Source organism: Hyalella azteca, unplaced genomic scaffold (genome assembly GCF_000764305.2).
Source record: "Hyalella azteca isolate HAZT.00-mixed unplaced genomic scaffold, Hazt_2.0.2 contig16660, whole genome shotgun sequence".
Taxonomy (NCBI): domain Eukaryota; kingdom Metazoa; phylum Arthropoda; class Malacostraca; order Amphipoda; family Hyalellidae; genus Hyalella; species Hyalella azteca.
The window spans coordinates 1-23,572 of NW_025946472.1; the positions used below are offsets into that span (position 1 = coordinate 1).

The following is a 23,572-nucleotide window of genomic DNA, read 5'->3' on the forward strand; positions in this document are numbered from 1 at the left end:
CAGTAGAAATACGTGCAATAAAGCATGTTCCCCTAGGTTGTGCTGGATATAACTGTTATAGAACTACTTGTGCACACAGGTAAAGAGTTCTAAATCTCCAAATAAATGCAATTTTTGTAACCATGAATGCGATAATCATGGATGATGACAACCATTGTTTGGGTGGCAGGTCTGAGTACTTAGCTCTGTGCCTGATTATGTGTGTTAGCTCTGTGCCTGATTATGTGTGTCAGCTCTGTGCCTGATACCAATCACTGCACACTCACCCAATCACTGCACACTCACCCAATCACTGCACACTCACCCAATCACTGCACACTCACCCAATCACTGCACACTCACACTTTCAGCTTAAAATTTATTGCATTTTTTTTATGAACAAATGTGGCAAAGTGAAGCCGATGTTCTCGTGAAGGCACTTAATTGCCTGACTTTAATTCTATCTCGAATTAAGCGGTCGAATTACTACGTCCAAACGCCGTCAAACGACTGTAGAAGTTTTCCTAAATTCTTTAATCAGCGGAGTTATAACCTATAACTCAAGAACAGACTAGACAAAGTTATGGAAAAATATATGTTCAGATTTGAAATGCCTAGCACCTTCTCGAACCCGGTGGAAGTCGAGTAGCTATTTCAAACTATCGTTAGTCCTGAAAAGATCCGGTCAAATGACACGATTTTAGATCTTCTGTGAACAAGGCACGAAAGGGAAAAGAATCGGCGACAGGCCACATCAGGCCTACGCTTCAGCGCCGACATCACTATGTTATGTTAGGTTATGTTATAACTAAATCTAATAGTGTGCTAAGATTTTATCAGCCTTGCATGTCATCTAGCCGTTTTGTTGATAAACGCGACCAGCATACATGCATAGATCCACACATCGCTGCTATGCTGCAGTTAAAATGTCAAAACTTAGCTTTTCTTTGCTGGTTCATCTGAACGTACATCTTAATTCAGTTCTTTAAAAATTGTATTTCAATTGGTTGCGTAATATTATAAGCTGTTTATGCTGAGCTGTAAATAGTACATGTACTTTACTCATGTCTTGTGATATGAAGTGTTGTTGGTAATTATTAATTAACCTGAGTAACACTAGAAAATGTTCGAATTCATATGTCAAATACTAAATCAATATTTGACTAAATCTAAATCAGCGTAGAAACTTGTGTGGTATCATCTTGCTGAAAACCATTAGAATACAAGTGCCAGAGGATCGGAATTCCCCAATGAATAAAGTCTTTCATCTCGTCTCCGAGCTAACGATCATTAGAAGCTGATGAGGAAGGCATTCTTAACAAGTGGATTCATGTGTTTAAATTAACAATCAAAATATGCAACTTGAAAAATATATACTAGTTTAAATAATGCGTTAATTTTTAAAATCAAACTTTTGAGTATTTACGTTAGTGAAAATGTCGAAAATAATAGGGTTTTTCTATCGTAATTATCACAATTAGGAACAAACGATGAGGCAGGTTCATTCAAGCTTCCTTTTTCTCATCACTTTGCCAGGGTCTTATAACTCTAGATACCAGAAATGACGAACAAATTTTTACGTGATCGCAACATTTATTCACAATAGTCAGTGCTTCTGCTTCATTAAAACCAGTCAAAACTTCTGTCCTCTGCTAAATCTATATTTATTTAGCACTAACTTCTTCAACTCTTCCGTTGTAGCTCATATTGTCGGCAACAACTCAATGCTAATTTTTCTTCCCGCTCTCGACGTGCTCGCTCTACGGTGCCGCGCGCTGTTCACCGCGCCATGATGTCCCATTCTTCACAGTAGCGCGTCCCTCATCACAAAAAAAATCAGTTTTTTTAACACGTTTTTCTTAGCTTAGCCGAAAAAACGTGGGTCGGGCTGTACGTTCACCATCAAATTTCCCAAATTTAAGTGTTGTGTGCTTTTCGCTTTAATCATAAATCTGCCCGACACACGTTTTTTTGGGCGAACCATAATTTATTTTCTACTTTTTAGTCCACAAGAAAAATGTGTTTTTTTAAGTTTTTTTTAAGTATTTTATTCTTGCTCGCCTCGTGACGCTTCACCGCCTGCGCCGCGTCGTCCCGCGCGCACGTTTCTTGTGTCACCAGCGACCGCTTTTTAGGACTCTGTAGTACCTACGACTGCCTGATCTACGTGTGAGAAAAAGAATAATGTTTCCGTTTAATCTTTTCACGCTAGATCATACATGGTGTTCTTCAGTAGTACTGACTCTGAGTACTTCAGTGGCCTGACTCTGCAATGTCGTTCTTCCCTTCAGAGTCACCACGCCCCAAATCCAAATCCAGTATCTTGAGCTAGTGTGTTTGGTAGACGTTTGATCTCGGGTGATAGGTGATGTAATATACATTTTCTATAAGATTCCTACATACGAGCAACTTTAAGTGCTGCGCAAGCTATGTGATCGCAGTAGGTAATAACTTTATTCCAACCCCCGGGGCAACATAACTGCCGAAGCATAAAAAACTTTTCATCGTACAACTCAGGTGGAGCAAAAGCGTAACGAAAATTATTAAAATTATCACTCAAACCTATAAAAATGATTATATAGTAAGAGGCGGTTTCTGGGACTCGACTCCTAAGCTCAGATTAATTTGCAGTTGTCATAATAAAGTTTGCATGTCAACAAAAATACTGCCATACATCTAACTAATATTAACAGTAAAGAGTACGTACTAATGCAGTTTGGAAGACTCAAGCCATCGGAAAATTTCTAGCAGTTCCGAGCAAAAGTAATATTATTGACTGCTGGTGGTCTCCTGATTGATTTAGTTTCGAGTTTCTACACTCGTCTTTTCTTCCAGCAATTTGCTTTTTAATATCAATGTCACTGAATGTGAATAAATAAATTATTCTGCAGGGCTGTATATTGCGTTACATTATATCTGATGTTATTGATCAAGAATATCAGATATTGATTGCATCATTTCTCGTTGTTCTGGAATTTTTTTCCTCTTGCTCGTAATGTATTTATTTTTTAGATATTTCCAGAATTAGAACAACATTCATCTTTAAATGACAATTGCTGCAGACTTAAAAAGGTGCAATGTTATTCGTTGCAGTCATTGCTTTAATTTATTGATGTTGTTACGTACGAATAACATATTAGATAAACACATGCAGACTGTTTTACTCTACTGCGTTGAAAAAGCTGAAGTGCACTTTTGTAAATGAGTGCTACGGCAATTTAAATGAGTGATGCTTGCCATACCGTGCATACTTGTCATACCGAGCATACTTGCCATACCGTGCATACTTGCCATACCGTGCATACTTGCCATACCGTGCATACTTGCCATACCGTGCATATTTGTATCCACAGTAATCGTTAGCTGGGAATCTGATGTTTTGGTCAATACGAAGCTTGAGGCCAGAGTTGGAATCTTTTATCGCGGGCATTGGTCTTTCTTATTTGAGGTTTCGTTTTAACTAATTCTAATTTCATTTGACTAATTTATTCAAAAATCCTAAAACGAATTACACGTCGTAAAAAGAGGCTGACATTCACAAATGATCAAGCGAGTTCTAATGATCACAATATTACGTTTCACAGTTATGTGACAGATACTTTCTTTATCTCTTGCTTTCAGCCAAATATTTCTCTACCATTTTCAACAATTTTTTTTTTCTTAAAATTTCGACGAAAGAAATCTTTGCTATAATGAATGTTCCCTAGAATTCCAGCACTGAGTTCAGAACATCTCCGCCCCGCCAGACGCACGAGTGTCGGTGTTCTCTAATACTTTACTCTTGAGTGCCACAAGCACTCAAAAAGATCAGCATGTAAGGAACAAGGGCGTCCAGAATATAATAACTTCGTTATGCTTGTGATCAACTGGAAACATTTTCTTAAAATAAATTTAATTTAACTTTCCTAAGGTAGATGACCAACTTGAGTTTTTCCGTCGATATATTTTTAGAAATTATTTTGATGTTCAGGCATGGTGTCTTTAATGCTACTGTCATAGGCTGTAAATTTAAAAAGAAAAGATTATTTATTTCAGAAATTCTAAGTACTTCTAACCATGAATTGCCGCTATCGGTTTTATTGCTTTTTATTGCTTGGGAGAACAAGTCTGAGGCAACGTCTTTGTCTGGTCACTGAGCGGTCAACCACACTATCACCTGGATCGCCAAATGTAGTATGGATGTACAACAGTATATAAAAAAATTATTAACTAATCCTCTCAACTTATATCCATAAATGATACATATTATACCTTCATAGTGTTATTTATAACCTATATTGCTCCTGGCTTCGATTTATATGTATCTTCAGTGGTCAGTGATGTTGGCAGCAACTGCCAGAGGTACGAGAGTCGTCATGGAATGCCACACAGAACAGGTTCTAGGAACACCTCCTTCCCCCTGTCATGAGTCAAATTCAAAATACTTACTTGCCTCGACGTGCAGAATTCCTTTGTATTGGAAACCTTGTGTTTCTGTTCAGTTCATGAAACAAATATAAAAATGTATCTAATTGGGTATATCAGTCCACAATAAATCCCCAATTCTAACTATATAACGAGAAGGTGTGGAAAGCAGGCAAGTGTATGAACTTTTTTTTTGTAACGTACCTGTTGGACAGCGTACGGCGGTTCAGTGTAGTTGAGACACTTGAGTGTGTAGGTGTCGCATTTCGTTTGTTCTGAGCCATGCGAGTGTAATGATTTCTGTGAATGGCAACCATACATCCTTGTGAAAGTTAATCCCATAGTAATACAGCATCAGTAGCTACAAGTCATGTGTTATTGTGAGCTGTAGTGCACCACGTGGTGAAGTGCTTGTGATAGAAAGTGGTTAGTGGCGCGGGACGCGTGCCCAGGAGGAGGGCCACTAGAGGAAGGATTGAGCGTTTCAAAAGAAACTCGAAGAACTGAAACGTTGGCCGGTGAAACTGCTGCAGCATGTAGCGCAGGTGAGGGGCGGCGTGTAGCGCAGGTGAGGGGCGGCGTGTAGCGCAGGTGAGGGGCGGCGTGTAGCGCAGGTGAGGGGCGGCGTGTAGCGCAGGTTCAGAGTAAAATTCTCAATTAATTCACACGAAGCTTTTATGTCTATTCCTTCATACGTTGCACGCTACGTTGATAATCACAAAATTAACGATATTATCTTTCCAATCTTTCCATCGTATTCAAGAACTTGTCACCGCTCTTCTCCGATCTTATTCTCCATTCGTCTTCCACCCATCCACTATGTAAGAATATGCCCCAGTGATATGCCTCAGCGTCATTCATTTCCAAGAATTTATTGCGCCAAAGTTTTGTGGTCGCGTCTCGCTTATATTGAGTTCTAACTTTTCATTCTTAATGTCATGATCTTCAAGAAAAAAAAACAATCGCCGCATTCCTTTGGCCAATCGAAATTCGATTTTAAAGCATATTCTCAAGATCCATTGTAATCTCCCACCCAGCGCAATGTTAATCACGGTTGGTCACGGTCTTATTTACCGGAAATATCTGTACGAGTTTGGGTGATATTCGGATTAGGCTTCATGCAGGCCTGTATAGCTCGTAATAAACCAATAATTGTTGGCAGTATCGGTGCAATTTACTTGTTTGTTCTCAGAAATAGATTTGATTTATTATTTGCACGCTAGGAAGAGCCGAACTTGAACAAATGAGGAGTTTGAACAGATCCTTCAACTACAACTAAGCTTGAATAACTACACATTATTCAAGCATAGTTCTTCCTGACGCCGTTGCAGAGTCTTATAGAATACCTTCGTTTCTGCTCCGAGCCAAGTAACCATGAGTGTGGTTACTTTATTGTGTTTATACGAGCCAAGTAATCGCAACTAACTTGTGTTACTACGAATCAATTAACTGGAAGTAATTGTCTCATTCCGAGTCAAATAATGAGAAGTATATAATTGTCTCACTCCGAGCCAAGTAAACTAGAAGTAATTGTCTCACTCCGAGTCAAGTAACTAGAAGTAATTGTTCTACTCCGAATCAAGTAATCAGAACCATTTGCGTTATTCGTAGCAAAATTGATGTTATAACATCGGCAGTCGCGCTACTATGTTCGACTTGTAGCAGCAGCCGCCGTTCCTTGATACCTGATCTGAAGTACGATCCAACTGAATTTTTTTCCAAAGATAGAAGCATTTGTTCGTTACTTGATCGTATATGAGGTTCATTACAAGCGCGCATCAGGCGAGATGTCACGACTAGCTCGGCATTCACGGATGTTTTGCGATTGTAATTAATGAATCAACTAAAATTTCTCTGTGTCCAAGTAAATCTGTCCAACCCGCCCGAAAACTTTTTCTATTGAAAAAATTGAAACTTTGTTATCAACTCGCGAGTACAAATATACTGATATGACGATTCATATCACCATACAATTTGTAGCATTAACAAGGTTTCCCCATTGCCTTAGTGCATACTTAGGTTACTTTTTTGAAAGAAATAAGTAACGTAACTCACGTCACGTTTTTTGAAAGAAATAAGTAACGTAACTTACGTTGCGTTTTTTGAAAGAAATTAGCCTTACAATTTCCCGGCGTAATTTAATTGATTAGACGCGCGGTTACTTTTGACGGAGCCGTGGCGCAGTGACTGCAACGTGGGGCAGGAAGGGATCCCTGGTCGCCAGTTGGATACCCGCGGTGCTGCGGTGCCGCGGAAATTAGCGGTCACGCCTAATGGACGGAGGTGCACATACGTACAATGGAGGCCGCGCGCTATTGTGAGGCGGCTGTCCCTGATATCGCTTCGCATTTCAATGCGCAGTCGCAACCCGATTATATGAGTAAAATGTCTGCTTAAGGTTTTATAGTATATATCCAGGTAGTTTTCATATATTTTGTCTTCGCATCCTTGCAGTGAATTGCTGTTATTGCTCAGTTTTTAATGACGGATCTAAAATATTGAAAGTGGCTCAGCCGTAATCACAGCTCAGTTCGTCGTTTTTGAGTGTGATTGTTGTAGTCGTATATTTAAAATATGTTGTGTTTGTGTTGTGTTTTTCTAATCTGTGCCCGGAGGCATCGGCATTTATGAACTTTTTCAATTGTTTTCTTTCGATTGCGTTCAGTTTTTTATTTCAAATGTGGATGACCAATAAGATTCTTCCTCTCAGTTAAATAAATTAAATGTTCTGAACATAATAAAGTTTTTCCTGAAAAATACTGTCACGATCCACTTGGGCAACGAGTATATACGCGATCTTTATTTTTCTAGTTGATTTCGAAATGCATACAATTATGAACTCGAATACTACCTTACGTGGTACGTATGAATGCAGGGTAGTGAATGGCATTATGGTGCAGACGTTCATTTAAGACTTGATGGTCTTTTATGATGATCCAGGAAAACAAACTATTATTGTCAATTTGACCTCTTAGTTAAGTTGACCAAGACCTCATATTTGCAATTTTCATAAATATTTGCGATCATGGTAATGTATCACTGAGAATAGAAATCTCGCCATCACATTCGATCGTTAACCTCTTTCTATACGCTCGTTAGTCGTTATTTAAACAATAAAGTACAGTTTTCAGTGGTTGATGAGGTACAATAGTTAATCCAGTCGCAGAGAAAAATCTATTTACAGGTTTTGATCTGACCAAAGTCCATGTTTGAGTAAGAGTTTCAGATTGTGTTCGAAACGCTGCCATCATGTCTCTGTATCGAGCAGTTTTCATTTATCCTGTAGAGGTCAGCGTCCTGAATGCCCTTGATTCGCAAGGCTGCACTCACGTATAATGTCATCTGTCTGCTCAGCTCCCCGTATCACGACTCAGATTCTAATTAAGAAAATACGCCTGAGTCGGCACAATTTATGCAACTCGTGTACGGTGCTTGTGATTTATTTGTCACCGCAGCTGCATTCTTAACCTGGTATCCATGTAGACTCTGGTTTAAAATCATCTACTGCATCTGTGTAAATTCGTAATTGATTGTCGAGTATTTCAATTTCTTTACTGATTTTTTTGCCCGGTGAATAGAGCAGCAATTTATGTTTTGTTTGTTCCCGATGTCATCATTCTTATATACGACGGCCTTGCTCAGATGCACGCGTCTGTCATGTCCGGGCAACTGTCCCCGCCAGCTCACATTCAATAACCTCTACCTACTTCTGATCATGTATTATTCGACTGAAGTGACGTATAACTTAGCCGTTAACAAGAACCACCTATGGTGTTTACATTTGCAGTGCTAAATCAGTGCTAAATCATTTGTGCATTTCGGGCATACGTTGTTCGGCCGGCGGGCGGTTTCTAATTAATACCATGAAGGCGAAAAATCCCTGATTGATATTCTCCTTGCTCTCTATGGCTATCGTTTGGTCATGTTGTTTTTCAATAATTTAATATTGTAATAATTCTACTGTTTTTTCTTATAATCTCTTTACTAACTTACTCAGGATCAAATGAACTCATAATCAACTAAGTTTTTTTTACTTAGGATAAATGAACTTATGATCAACTTGATTTTTATGTACCTAAGATTTATGTACCTCTGTGAATAAAGAATAAAGAATAAGTGAACTTAGATTTTAATTATGGGTACCAACAGTTTAATAATTTCGCGATTGGGATGTGTGATTTGCTCACACAGACTTCGTGTAGTAAATGAATGTAGGCTCTTATATTACCGAACACAGGTTGTCAACAATTACATGTCGTTTCGTTCTAGACTGCGAATCGACGGTTAATCAGCGATGTTCAACCATCAGCCATCCATCGAATTCTCCGTCATATCAAGAGTGATGTTTTACAATTTGAACGCAGGGTGACAGTCAACTACTGTGGTTGGTCGTCGTAGATTTTCCTGTTATTTATTCAGGTATAACTCTCACGTTTATGTTGAAGTCAAGTGCAGCCTGAAATTGAACAGCTGTTGCTGGTCTGTCCACAAGTCTTGTTGCTATGTTATCAGCACACAACTGCTGCCGTCGCACCTGTAATGAACTGCTGTGGCTAGGATAAAACATGCGATGCTCCATTGATATGAGACTCGAAACTGCACATTTTCTGTGGACCACGACCAGTACCTATATCGTCAAATATACCAAGGCTAAAGCAAGTCTTAATCGCGAAAAATAGGAGAATTGTAACAGGACTTTTTTTAAGTTTGAAAAGTATTCTTAATTTGCATTGAAAATTTTTTCATCTATTGGAGCCAAACCTTGGCCGCGATAGGTGAATTCCGCGATATATAATTTAATGACTGATAGTACTTATTTACATGTTTGAGTTGTAATCCTTTGATAAATTTGAAAAGTTTTTGTTGTTTAGAAATTAATTTAATTATAGGCTTTTATATCTTAATGTTTTCATTCAGTTTCATTTATATTTTTTGTAATACCTGCCGATCGACTTCCTTAGAAACCCGCGAACCGGCGAAGACACGCGAATGATTTTTCTCTTTAATATTACTGGAAAGTTCGCGTTAAAGTAAATCCACGGGAGGTGAGGTGCGATGTAGCGATGAATTAATGCATTACCATTAATTACTGCATTACTGTACTGTACTGTATTACCAATTTTTCGATGTACGAGGAATTACCATTAACACCTTCATTGGGGTTACCATTACCACCTTAATTAGGGGTTTCGAGTGTTGGTAACCTTTGAGTTACCCCAGCACTAGCTTTTCTTTAAACGTTCCTCTCGGTAATCACGCAGCTATAATATTGAAGTTAATGATGATTATACATGATCAAGGTAATTCAACGTGCATTTGTTTTTCATTGAAAATGCTATAATAAACAAATAGAAGCATAAAATGATTGCAATATTAGCTTCAGGCGCAGTGACATCCACGTAAAAAACTACTTTGATTGCATGTCTGCAGTGATCTATAATTCGATGGTAATGACTGGGAGACGTGATAAGTACGTGCCAAAATGGCACAATAGCCGCTGTTGTCATCCCTACGAGAGACTGACTTCTTCAAGTTGACGCGAGACTGACTTCTTCAAGTTGACGCGAGACTGACTTCTTCAAGTTGACGCGAGACTGACTTCTTCAAGTTGACGAGAGACTGACTTCATTGCACCGAGAGTGACCAGTCCAGTGGATGCTAAACAGCTTTATGCAGGCTTAAGATGTACTAAGACAGCTATATAACCTAATTATTTGGATTAAATACAGAAAAATTATTATTTATTTCATACCAAGAATATATTTTTATTGTGTAGTATCTTGTGAAACCCGCCTACGCGACTTGTTGATCGACCTTTTAACGAAGTTAAAAGGTCGCTAAATAATTTCTAAATAAAGTTATTGCAGCTAAATAAAGTCTACAATCGCGCGCGTTGTGTGGTCGCGGTGCGCAAGCTTCTTTTATGCACGATGCCTGCTGGTTAATTTAAAAAGCGAAGATAATTGCTCAGTGGCAGCTTAAAAAGAAATAAACGTACGTTTATATTGGGAGTAACAATTTAAGAATCGCTAATGAATTATTTTTAACACTGTTAATTTTTGTGAAAGATTTCCTAAATTCTAGGTCGTTTGTATTGGCTTTCTGAAGCATTTCAAGCTTCATACAGCCCTCACTTAATTTCTCAGTTTTGCTTTATTAATTCTCACGTAATTGCATTTTCTTTTATGCTTGTTTATTCAAGTAAATGCATGAGCAGAAAAGCAACAGAAACGCTGAAACTTGGACCCTAGTTGTGAAAAATTATATTTTATTCTAATTTAAATTTTCATTGTAATAATAATTATACTATAAATTCTAGTCAGTTGCTAGTAGTTGCCCAGTGATGCATCTTACGTTTGAGCTATAACCAAGGAACACAACCATGTGTGTGGTCAAATTTTTAATTCACACTAACCATCATGTTCTTTAGTCAAAAAATAATTAAAGTGTCTATCGTGCATGGGTATCTGTTTAAACAAACTACGTGATATGTTTTATTCACCTTTAGTTTCCTTTGGTTTTCGTTATGACCTCAAGGTTAGGGAACTTGCGTACACGTACTGCATGAGCACAATACGAAATACATAAATTATATCAAACTCAAGTGGCATCAATGAAAGAAATGAAGAAACGTTTAAAGTTGAGAACCTGGATGGTGAAAAATATCAAATCAATTATCGATCTCAATTGCGAGGATACTGTTTCTTATACTGTCTCTCATTTGTTTTTATTGAACGCTTCGATGATTTTTTTGTTTAAGCATTACTTAAATAATAGATAAATCTGAAGTATGTCTTTTACTATAAGAAAAATTATAGCAGTTAGAGCGTAAGATGTGTGAGGGCGTCTCGAGTGTGCGACGTTCAGTGCAGAGTTCACTCCCTCATATGCGTTGCCCGCAAGCGCACAAAGGCCGCTCTCACAAGACAAACAAAGACGCAGCTGTTAAACATTTGCCGTATTAACTGCGACAGCTTTAACTACAGCTCTCTCTCTCTTCTCTACTGGTCTTCGCAATTGCTTCATTAAAAAACTCCTGCTGCAGCAGCAGCTTTGTATATAAAGATGCTCAATTTTGTGTGAAATTTCTTTACCGTAACATTTTTCTCATCAACCTACTCCACATTGCCTATTTAAAAATATCAACGACAGTTTATCTGCAGCGATGACTCAAGGCGGCCACTGCCGGCAGCGAGCAGCTATAGAGCAGGAAATCAGCTGCATTCTGTCGCCTCTTCCGGCCGCTGCTATATACCCGAGGGCTTAACATAACATAGTGATCTCGGCGCTGCAGTGTAGGCCTGATGTGGCCTGTCGCCGATTCTTTTCCTTTTCGTGCCTTGTTCACAGATCTAAACTCGTGTCATTTGACCGGATCTTTTCATGATTGGCGATAGTTTGAAGTAGCTACTAGACTTCCACCGGGTTCGATAAGGAGCTAGGCATTTCAAATCTGAACATATATTTTTCCATAGCTTTATCTAGTCTGTTCTTGAACGCGTTCATACTTAGAGCGCCAACGATGTCATCGGGGAGGCTGTGTAGGGAAGCAACGAGACGGCTGAACATAACGTAACACATCACCCCTTATTAAATTAAGTTGAATGTGAACATTAATGCCATGTTAAGATTGTATTAAAATGTGTTTTCACTTTTGAATGTAGTCCTAAAAATAGCTGAATATTCATATTAACATTGGAGTCTTGATTTCATTCATCAGAACAAATTAACAGACAAGGAAACGTTTTGGATGAGCGACAATTTTGAGCGTGTACTGCATTAAACTGACCTGCATCAGCAACCAAAAAAATTATCTGTCTTTAGTATTACCTCATTGTCAGTATTCAGTATAAATTCACACACTTATTTAAATAAGTGTGTGAATCAATTAAATTTAAATTTGAATAAATTTAATTTAATTAAATAAATCAAATTAAATTAAAATAAGTTCACATACTTATTTGAAATGTATTGGAGCCACGTATAGACCCCAGTAATAACTGCAAGATCCTTAGTTATTCCATTATTGAATTTTCAACCAATTATAATGGATCTGGGAAAAACTAGGAGCAAAAATTCGCTGCGAAGATTATTGCTGCAGGTAGCTTCTCACAGAATTTTGAGCGCATTTTTGCGTTTTATATCAAGCAACTCATCTAGGGCAAAATATTTAGATCAAGTTATTTTTAAATTTACCCGACCGAAGTATTTTTTTTTTGCCGAGAAAGTTTTTTCATTGCTTATATTTCGGTGCTCTTTTTTGTGTTAGCTCAATATTTATTTATTTCTTGAATACAGGCTAAACCTTTTTCTTCTCTATATTTAAATGTCTCTTTTATCGACACCTGACCTCATTTCTAATTGTTCGATCAGCTATGAAATAAAATTGTCGTCGCAGCGCCGCGACATGAAACATCGAACGTTGTTTAAAAATGAGCGATGATGCATACCCTGGTGCCCTCGCAGCGTCAGGTCGATGCCCTCACTTCTGCTGCTGCCCTCACTTCTCCTGCTGCCCTCACTTCTCCTGCTGCCCTCACTTCTCCTGTTGCCCTCACTTACCTCTCATTCCACTTCACTAACTACTAATTTACTGTCCTCTGTTCTGTGACTAACTTCCGTAGTTTACTTTCAATACTATCCTTATATGGGCTCTCTTAATTCTTTTACTGCTCTAATTTTCTGTTAAGTCTTCTCTTCCATTAGCTTCCTCGCTTCTTATGCTGCCTCTCATTTATTTTTAGCTCTAACTTGTATTAATTTCAACACTTACGAGTATATAGGCATGAATAACTTTTGTAATAATTATAATTTGTATATATTTTTTTAGTTATATTTTTTCTTGCGAGACGAGTCTTGCCCATACCCGCATCAACGGATGAGCAAGCAATGCTCATTATTAGCGTATTCGTATTGGCAGTGACGTGTACCATAAGAAAGCGGCCTACTGCACGACATAGTTTGTGCTTTAGCGGCCTGATTTATTCTTAAATTGATTTTTATTAAAGCTGAAATTACTTAGAAGAAAGGACGAAATTTCAGATGTCAAATGTAAAATTAAACTAGGAAATTTTGTGAAAAATATTCATGTATGTAAAATTAAATATTTATAGCTGACAGATCGATGTAAAATTCTCGTCATGTCGCAATTTATTGAAGATCATATCATAGTTTAATGCACGAGACCTTCTTTAATGCCTTCTCATGATCTTGATCAGTTAATATTGTTGAGGTAATGGAAATATTGCTGGGAGAGACTGTAATTAACAGACAAGTGACCTGAGTGCTTGTTGCTGCCACTGACATTTTAACTTCTTTATTACTGCATCCGAAGTAAAACTACTGTGCTCTTTTACTGACCTCTTCCTATATTCCTTTGAACTTATTGTGCTTGTTACCGAGCTTGTGATGTGTAACTGCTGTGTAGCTGTGTTGTGTCGCTGTCATGTGGATGTGTTGTGTCGCTATGGTGTAGCTGTATTGTCACCGTCATGTTACTGTGTCGTGTGGCTAATTCACTCGCTTGATCTGCCCTTTCCGGTTAACATTTACGAGTAACTCGTGATGCGGAAATCATAAGTTATTCAATAACTCAATGGTTGGTTAGTCATCGCTACTACCTTCTGCATTCTGACTTCCTTTTGTAGGTTAAATCAATTCCTGGAAGGTTGATCGTTCGTGAAATATCACGTGATGAATCAGAGAGGTGAACCTCGCATGCGTGCAGCTGATTAACTTCTCATGTTGCGTGCGCGGTGCTTCGAAATTTTATACCAAGCATCTTATAGTGATTTACATCTTTCTAGTACCGGATACTCAACGTTAGAAGAGCAAGTTTCGCTCATAAAGACCATGAATCCTTTTACAGCAAACGCATTTTATCCTTTTACAGTTTACGCATTTTATCGAAATAACTCACGAATTCACTGCTGTCAGCCTTAACCAAGGCGATTGTTTAAGCTTGCATGAGCTTTGGCGAGCAATTGTTCCTTTATTCGTGGCTCGGAACAGCGAAGAACCACAAGTCTGAAGGAAGTTTTTCTTGCATTATACACACTCTCATATGATCTTGACCGTCTATTTATTAACCATGTATGATTGTTGCAAATTATAATTATCAAATTCGAAAATTTTTACTCAAGTTTAATTATCTTTTTCGATTAACAAAAATTAATTGTTGATTTCTTTCGTTGCAGGTACGTTTGCTGCACCAGAATTGTTTGCCGCGACCGGTGAGTATTTAACAAGATGTTGCGCGGCGCATTTGCCTTATGTAGTCTCTACAATGTCTTTCTTGGTTCGATATCAAAAAATTATTTAAATCATACATTTCATTGATTACTGAACTCGGAAAATTATTTTAATTTTAGTTTATAATAAAATCTTTCATCACCTAACTGTTCGAAGCTCAAGGCATACGTACGCTAATATATAGCAGCCTGCCGGTAACACGGGCATAGATGAGTTCTTCATGTAGCGCGCTCTCTACTTCACTATTGATTATTGTAATACATTTGCAGTGCTGTCTCTAAAATATCATATGCCCTTCAAGAGGAGCACTGATTATATCCCATTTAAAATTTGCAAAATCTATTTGCAAGTAATCCTCTCCTTACGGTTCTAAAGCAATTAATGTGTTGGAACGTTGACTGTTTTTTCTGTATGTGTTGATAATTTTTCTGTAATTCTTACGTGCGTCACTACTTTACGTGTTATGCCGTTGCTGCATCATCACATTACCCGTATTACGCCGTTACTGCATAATCACATTACCCGTGTTACGCCGTTACTGCCTAATCACTTTACCCGTGTTACGCCGTTACTGCCTAATCACATTACCCGTGTTACGCCGTTACTGCCTAATCACATTACCCGTGTTACGCCGTTACTGCCTAATCACATTACCCGTGTTACGCCGTCACTGCATCACCCTATTATCATCGTTATGATGACGTTATTCCAGTGATCTTCCGGCCTGCCTATATAGCCAAAAGCCGTACAGTCGAAGCCAACACTCTCGATCTGCGCTTCCGAGACTTGCTGAGTCACTCGTTCCACGAGACCTTGGCAGTTGAGTCCCTGCATTAGCCGATTTCTTAACTTAGGAGCATCTTGAATTAGTCATTCGAGTGTCGAATGCACTTAAATAAATCAGAGTTTAAAAGAAAATTGACTCTGTGAGTAAGTTATTGTCTTTCTTCTTCACTGCACACACGTTCGCCGTACTGCGCGTATTGCGGCATCGATTAGGGGTTCTAGTAACGGTTAGTCATCGTTAATGTAATCGTGAGTAACATCTGCTGAGTTACCTCGCGGCGCACTATGATACTTTATTTAATGTAGAAATTCTGTGTAACATAGAAACCGGTCATTCGTTTGAAAGTAACTCGAGATAACGGCGTTGGAATTAGTCAGGCTGTGGATGCTCCAAGGATGAATCATTCCTGCGGCATAAAAATGTTTCTGGAGCAAGAAAAGTGCAGGAAAAATCTCCGATCTTTCAGCACCATATTTAATAGCTGTAATTCTACCGATACTTATCCAAAAATATAGATATTTTCTCAAGTTTGCTTTCAGGATTTGAATCTTCGCTTGCGGGTCACAAGGTGATGGTTGTGTTGGCACACTGACGCAATTTAGTAAAATATTGAACTCCACAGGAAGATCATTTATGGCATAAATTAAATTTCAAACGTATAACGCTGCAACGCAGTCCTCAAGCTTGCTCTTGATATCGTTTTCTCCCTTCCATGCGAGTATTTCTGCTGCTTCTGCACCTGTGATGAAAATATTAATTTATACGTTTTTTTTATATTCCTATGATATCGTATTGAAATATGATTATGTAGTAACTACGACTGTTATATTTATTGTCTTAAATGTCTTTAATTCAAATTTTTTTAGTGACATTGCGGCACTTAGAGGAGAGAGATGCATAAGTAAAGGGTTATAGTCTTGCGATCACAATGATTGAGTCAATATATTTTCGCTTGCCTGCCGCACGTAAATGATAATAAAGGTGGTTGTGCTTTCTTCCCTTGTAATAAAATAATAATTTTGGAAGGTATAGAAAGCTCACAAAAAACTCAAAATTAATTAAAATGTAGATTCGGTCGCACGAATGTCGTACAATTTATTGCATCGAACCGAATCGCTCATTCATTTCACTTGGAAAAAGGTGTTCTACGACTGGTCTGTTTGCCGATCACAGACTCTGAAACATTTCTGGCCGAAATGACCTTTTTTGAAAGAATTTCATGTTTATTTCGTCTTTTCAGCAACATGTCAAGGAAAAATTCAAGGAGGATCAGCACTGCCCGCGAGTGAGTTAGGCTATAAACATTCATCGTTCGTGTTTGATGTTTGCAAAGTTGGTTGGACTCGACGACGTCTTGGCGAGGGCATTTGAAATTCAGCTCGCGTTTTGCGAGGCTCATTTGCGTCGTCAGCTTTCGCTGATATCGCCGCTCGTTTTTGCGGTCATCGGCCCGGGTTGAAAAAAAAACGGTTTGGGGAAATTCAAAAATTTATCAACGGGAAATTGCGGGCAGTGAGAAGCAGGTCAACTGTTGCCTTGCGCCTCGGAGAGTGACGCATGTGGGACCGTTACCCCTTTTTAAATTTTTCTCCAACTTGCTAACTTTTTACTCAGGCACTAAAGGCTTTTGCTCAATTAAATGAATTTAATAGAGCAAAAAAGGCCAAATGCACGCAAGAAATTAATGTAGTTTACCCTTTAGATATTAGTTTGAATTATGGAAAATTTTGATTTATCAACAAAACCAATTCCTATAGTGTCAAATTTCATGTTTCCCACCGAATTCTTCACTGATAATACAATCGATAATGCTCAACAAGTTTTGTACTAATCTCATTATTATTATCTCCTCTTCCGTAAATTTCCTCGCTTCTCATGCTGCCACTCATTTATTTTTATCTTTAACTTGTATTAATTCCTACATTTCCAAGTATATTTGTATAAATAACTTCTCTCAATCTATTTTTTTAGTTCCATTTCGTCTCTCACTTCGATTGGTTAACTCGCATGGACGAATTTCATCGATGGCTTAGCACTTGATCCGAGCTCTTAAATTTAATTCATATAAGTAAGCTACTTGAAATATTCCAATCTTGAAAAACTTTATGCAATTTGAAAAATTCCAAGGTTGGCGCTTCAGAATTGATAATTCTTAGATATTAATTATCGTAAAAATGCCACTGCTAGTTGCTGTCAATTCTTCCTGATAAGCGATATATTTTTATACTAATAATTTTTAATAAATTATTGGAAAGATTTTCTTCTACGCGTTATGTTCTCGGATTATTTCCTAAATTATTGGAAAGATTTTATATGTGTTATGTTCTCGGATTAATTCCCTGTAGAGCTACGCCGACCGCACGATGAACGTAGGCCATTAGGTTAGCATCAAGGGATCACTTAACGACGTGAATACGACCTGCAAGCTGCTGAGGTGTACGATGATAGGCCCGGTCCTAAAATATGAAATAGCCTTTCGAAGATTCAAGGTTGCTGCACTTGCAGGTCTTACAGATCCTTAAAAGTTTCAGGTCTGCAAGCCGCTGCCTTTATTGTTGTCATAGCACGTAACTTGTTGATCCAAGACATTCGAAGTGTTTGCAATGTGTTCCTCGTGTCAGTCTCATTTATTATTTCCTATCGCGAGCGCGTAAAGCCCAGCAAATAGACAACTGCTCTTCATGGCTATTTCCCCCACGTAGTGACAGCGCTGCACGGTCACCCTACTTCCTCACCCTCGTCTTTATTTTCACCCCCGTCTTTATTTACATATATCCCCCACGAAGTGACAGCGCTGCGCGGTCACCCTACTTCCTCACCCCCGTCTTTATTTATATCCCCCACGAAGTGACAGCGCTGCACGGACACCCTACTTCCTCACCCTCGTCTTTATTTTCACCCCCGTCTTTAACCCCACGAAGTGACAGCGCTGCACGGTCACCCTACTTCCTCACCCCCGTCTTTATTTTCACCCCCGTCTTTATTTATATCCCCCACGAAGTGACAACGCTGCACGGACACCCTACTTCCTCACCCCCGTCTTGCGCTTGCCGCTGACCGTGGCACACGTGGTGCGAGTGCGCGAGTCACGTGTCGTGGCACCAAGGCCGCAGCGACATCCACATCAGGCGCCGTCATTGCATTTGTGCAGAACCTCGAGGTGTCGAGCGCCTGACGAGGCGTGGGTGGCTCACCTGCCATGAGTCTTTAGATGCATTGCTGCCCGAATCACTGAAATGCAAGAGACGAAGTGGGCTCGAAATGGAATTAGCCGAGGATGCCACCACTGTAACCCATGGTTGCTTCGAGACTGACAAGCGGCATTCGCCATTATAGTTTTAATGATTGTATAGTATCAAAACTATCGCCATTTAATTTTATATTATCATATCTAATAATAAATCAAGTGATACAACCTGCACATGGGCACGTGTCCGTGCGAAAAAAACAGGCAATTTACATAATGACCTCGACCGGAAATTGTATTTCTTTTTATGTTATTCGAGATCTAGAAAGGTATTTGTTCAAAGTAAGTGAGAGCGTGTGTCTTGAAGCCTGTCACCTTTACGAGGTCAACCTTCATTTGAATTTGCATGCGTATTACTGCCTAGAAATTTTCCTGATTGTTTTTTGTGACTCCACCGCTCGAATTGTTTCGCTATTTGCATCGCATTGTGGATCGGTCGGTTTTGTTGCAGTATATGGAGAGTAAATATTGATTGTCAGGTCATTTACATTTCAGCAATACGAGGTTAGCTTTCGTGAAAGTTGTCATCGCCCTTTTTCTTGGCACCTAAAGCTATATTACAAGCATTCAAAATTGCAATGAGGTATAATGATTTAAAGTGTACATTGGTACATGTTAAATAAATTGCGATTTAATATGTAAAATTACATATTAAATGCATATTTTAATCTACCATTAAATGGCATTCAATTTAATTTGTACCATTACTTGCAATTTTATTACCATACGGCAGACAAATCGAATTTTGATTTGTAAAATCAAAATTGTAGTACTTTTATATCACACCTTTGTACGGGATGAACTTCGTTGCAATGATGTCACACCTTCGTGTACGGGACAATCGTCTTTAAAATAATGTCGCACATTCGTGAATGATAAACCTTTTTACAATAATATCGCAAATTCGTACGTGATTGAAACCGACATTTTTTCATCTATCTGCTGGCAGTGATACTTGTGAGTTCTCAAGTTCTGGGAAGCCAGAGCAGAACTAGAACGCGTTCTCATTTCTGAGAAGTGCTGGCAAGCACAGCTGCACTGTCTCAGTGTCCCACAACAGCTTTAAAAATTGGTTCTAAAATTCGAATTTAAAGCTAAACTTTGGACATCTAATGCACACTTGGCAGGATTGCGGACGCATCAAACAAGCTAACGACTGACTCGCTGTTCAATCATCTTGAATTGAGCTTCAGCTTAGATTACAGAGGCCTTACAAGGGTCGATGAACTCTGAAGTACGTTCAAAGATGATATCTAAGTACCTAAATTCAGGGCATAATGACAAGATCAATGTGTATGCTTTATATATAGTTGCTCTGTATCATTTAGCGAAATTTAAAGTTAATTACTATACGTGAGTAACCGAAGACCGGTGTCACAAAGCCATTTAACTTGTACTATGTATTCATGCAGAACGATTGGGTGTAGAAAGAATTACAAGAAACTTTATTTAACCATTGAATATGCTAATATTTTCATCGTCTGCAAATATTTCAACAAAAGCTGGCTGGCTCGCCCATAAATTAACGGCTGAAATAGTGAACTTCTCTGTTCTATTTATAACAAGAGTGTGTCGACGAGACCTGCTGAAGCCCGGCGTTATTGTTTTCAGAAAAAAATTGAATTCCATGAAATACAGTGTTACCTGAACTACTATATTTTTCAATTACTAAATTAATATTAATCCTCCTTAATAAATTCTAATGGGACCAAAATTTAAATTTGAGATGGATATATCATATTTAATATTTTGAAATTTTTTGCTTCCCGAGTTTTTGCGCTCAACAATCGATGACTTTTTAATGACCATGGACGTTTTAATCGTTAATTTGAGCATATCTTTGTCATTACTTGGTAAGATTCTCTCGCCTTTGCGTACTGTTCAAAGCCCCCACAGGCTTCGTATTAATGATACAATTTTTCAAAGAGACAGTTTTATTAATCGGCTGATTAATCGGCTAACTTTTTGGTTCAGTCCTGCATGTCAGCCGGGCAAAGACGAAATTTAAAGATGCATTGATAAAGTTGCACTGACGATGCATTGATGAATTCAAATCCTGAAACGAAAAACTAAATAATAAGACTGACAAAGAAATAACTGATTTACTGATCTCTACTACTTTGCTTGTATAATAGATTGTTTGGAAGAAAAAGGTTAGAAATAACCTAGTTTCTAGAACTACAAAGATGAATTTGGCACAGTTTACGTCGTAAATATTCTTATGGTCTTACAAGCTCCGAACGTCGGCCTAACATGTGTGGCCGGCTGGGAAGAGGCTGTCTTTATAGTGCAAAAGTGTTAAAGTAAACTGAATTTAAATCAATTTTAGGTATATAAGGTTTTCTACACCATTTGAAATATTATTCAGGCTTGAAGTATGTTAGAAAGTTCCCATTCACATTCTGTTTTATATGTAACTTGCCTCTGTATGATCATGACAATTTTTCCATCAATTAACCAAAACATATCGCACTTATAATTTCATGTTTTGATTTTTTTCATTCGTTAAAAGTTAATTCAATGAAAAGAATGACGTTTTTGAACAGGAGTTGTCTATACCCCGTTCCCTGATGCCATTACACGCTGTATGTGTGTCTGAGGTACTGAAATGTTAGATTCAAAACCCGTAGACTACGCGCTGAGCGGGCGTCGTGCTTCATGGTTGTGCCTTTTGCGAGAGGTCTGTGTGTACTAAATGGATTTTCTGACAGAAATTCATGCATTTTTCGCAGTGGTAAGGTTTCATTTCATGAAATTTCTAATAAAATTTTAAAAATCATGATGAGTAACACAACTGTGCTGCTCTAGTTGACATGTTTGTCGCACTATGGCGCCTGGGTATAACAGACAAAAAAAAATTTTATCCATGCACATTTTAATCCTGGTTGGGTGTAATATAGTTCGAGTGATGTACTATGTCACCAAGACGTCAAATAATTTATTAGTATATCTTTTCGAATTTCTATTATGAAACTTAAAAACAATACAACACAACATAAGTCAAATTTTATTACTGATATGATTACTATATTTGAAACTAATCGCTGACACTTTTTCCTTTTCGATAGACGTCCTCTGACCTGTATATTAGACACTCTTTCCCAAGTTCGTATTTCGGTCTTTTTACTGAAATTTTAGACTTGAACTCCGCTCCATGATAAATATACACCATCTAAAAATAGTTTGGATACTATCTTTCAGAGCAAGATGTTGATCGCCGCTTGATGCTGTAGTTGTTGTTGTAATTGCCCATCCTGGTAGTGGCGACTAGGGAGGGGGGTGATAGATCAGTTTTCCGGGCACTCGGTGCCACTGGTAGTTCTACGACCATCACTGGCTCGCTGACCCGCCAGAACCAATTTATTGCATTACACAACACCCTGGACATGTCAGGTACTCATTTATCAACCAGAGTTGGATGAATGGCTGAGTTGACCATGAGCTGAGCTTCCCGGAAGAACTTGTCCTCAGTGGGACTCAAACCCGGGCGCTGGGTGCGAGAGACAGAGTCTCTCACCACTGCACCACCACAGCTCATCGCCGCTTGATAGCCAGTGGCCGTTCGTAAATAATTAACTTACAAATTCTGACATTCTTTCAAACTTCAAATCAGACCACCGAAGAGTATAACATAAAATTAATCTAATGTCGCGGTAATCAATCACTCAGGTATCATGCAGCCAGGCTTCCTCGACTGTCTTTACAAAATAGTTTTTCGGTAGTCTTTCAGAACTCAAAAACTTTTATAAATGAATATTGATATACTAAATCTCTATCAGTTTCAGGTATAAGGTCTGAAGCTAGGTCATCAGGAAAAAGTGAACGTAAGCAACATTGCACGTGGCGTATGAACCCTACCAGCCCACAGGAGACGCTATCGCTGGCTAGATGTGGACAAAAGTCGTATTATATGTTGCGACCTATCACATATGTTCTTAACAACGCAATTGCTTAGTCTTAGTTTAAAATTAATTGATAGTCATCAAGCATTTACGCTTTTAAAGAATTGTTTCGCTCTACCTAAACTCCAGTACGTCCTACGTGCGTCTCCTGCATATACGCGGGTAGGACTATGGTTGGAGCAAAGGTTGGGTTTGGCTGTGCAGAGAGGCAATGCAGCTAGCATTCTAACAGCGGTCAGAGAAAAGTTCGACGTGGGCCCGCTCCTCGCTCGCGTCACAGCTCTGTGACCCTCGGAGTCGGTGTAGGCCACCATCAGAGGCGTTAAGGTCGGGGCCCTGATCATTGACATGAAACCATTCCCTGTTTTTAATTAATAAAATCAATTCCTTTTTTTTTGTTGGAATGGTGAGTGTGGGAGGCCTTTTATAAAAAAAAAAAAAAAAATTGCTTAGTCTAAACAGCGGCAAATTCCAAGGAAAATTTCCACTTTGCAGTAAATTTGTTCTGATTTTGGCATATATGTTGCATTCACGTTTTTTTTTATTTTAATATGATTATGAATAAAAACTTGGTCTTGGATGATTCAGCTGACCAAAGTATCGCAATAGACGCATTAAAATCATATTTCCATTTGTGTACAAAGCATATTTTTCTCATGCAAATATCAATTGAAGCTTTCTTGTGCTTACTGCATTTCTCTTTAAGAGCTTGTACTCTCAAATGAATCTGAAGAGAAATTCCACGAAGAGGTCGCTGAACAAATCAGTCTTGATTTGGTCTCTCGAAAAAAGAGTTCTCGCTCAAATCGCTATCAATATTATTCAATGAGAAACGTGCTTTATTTTATTCGATAAACGTGCTCAAGTCGATATTTTCTTCATTTTTTTGGTGGTGTTCTATTTTTGTAACATTTTTTCCGTAACAAGGCAAGGACAAATTTATTCACGTTCATTTTTTGACCATCATCAACTGCAATTCATTTAAATTAAAAACATAATTGA

At 38.4% G+C, this 23,572-nt stretch overlaps 1 protein-coding gene across 1 annotated transcript in view; it reads left to right on the forward strand.

Annotated features, from left to right (window-relative positions):
• Nucleotides 1–4,308: 4,308 nt before the first annotated feature.
• The window catches only part of LOC108677938 (ankyrin repeat and fibronectin type-III domain-containing protein 1), a 55,886-nt gene continuing 36,622 nt past the window's right edge, over nucleotides 4,309–23,572 (forward strand). The window contains exon 1 of the mRNA XM_018166252.2: nucleotides 4,309–4,928. The gene's annotated coding sequence lies outside the window, so the exon portion shown is untranslated. The remainder of the gene's footprint in view (nucleotides 4,929–23,572) is intronic.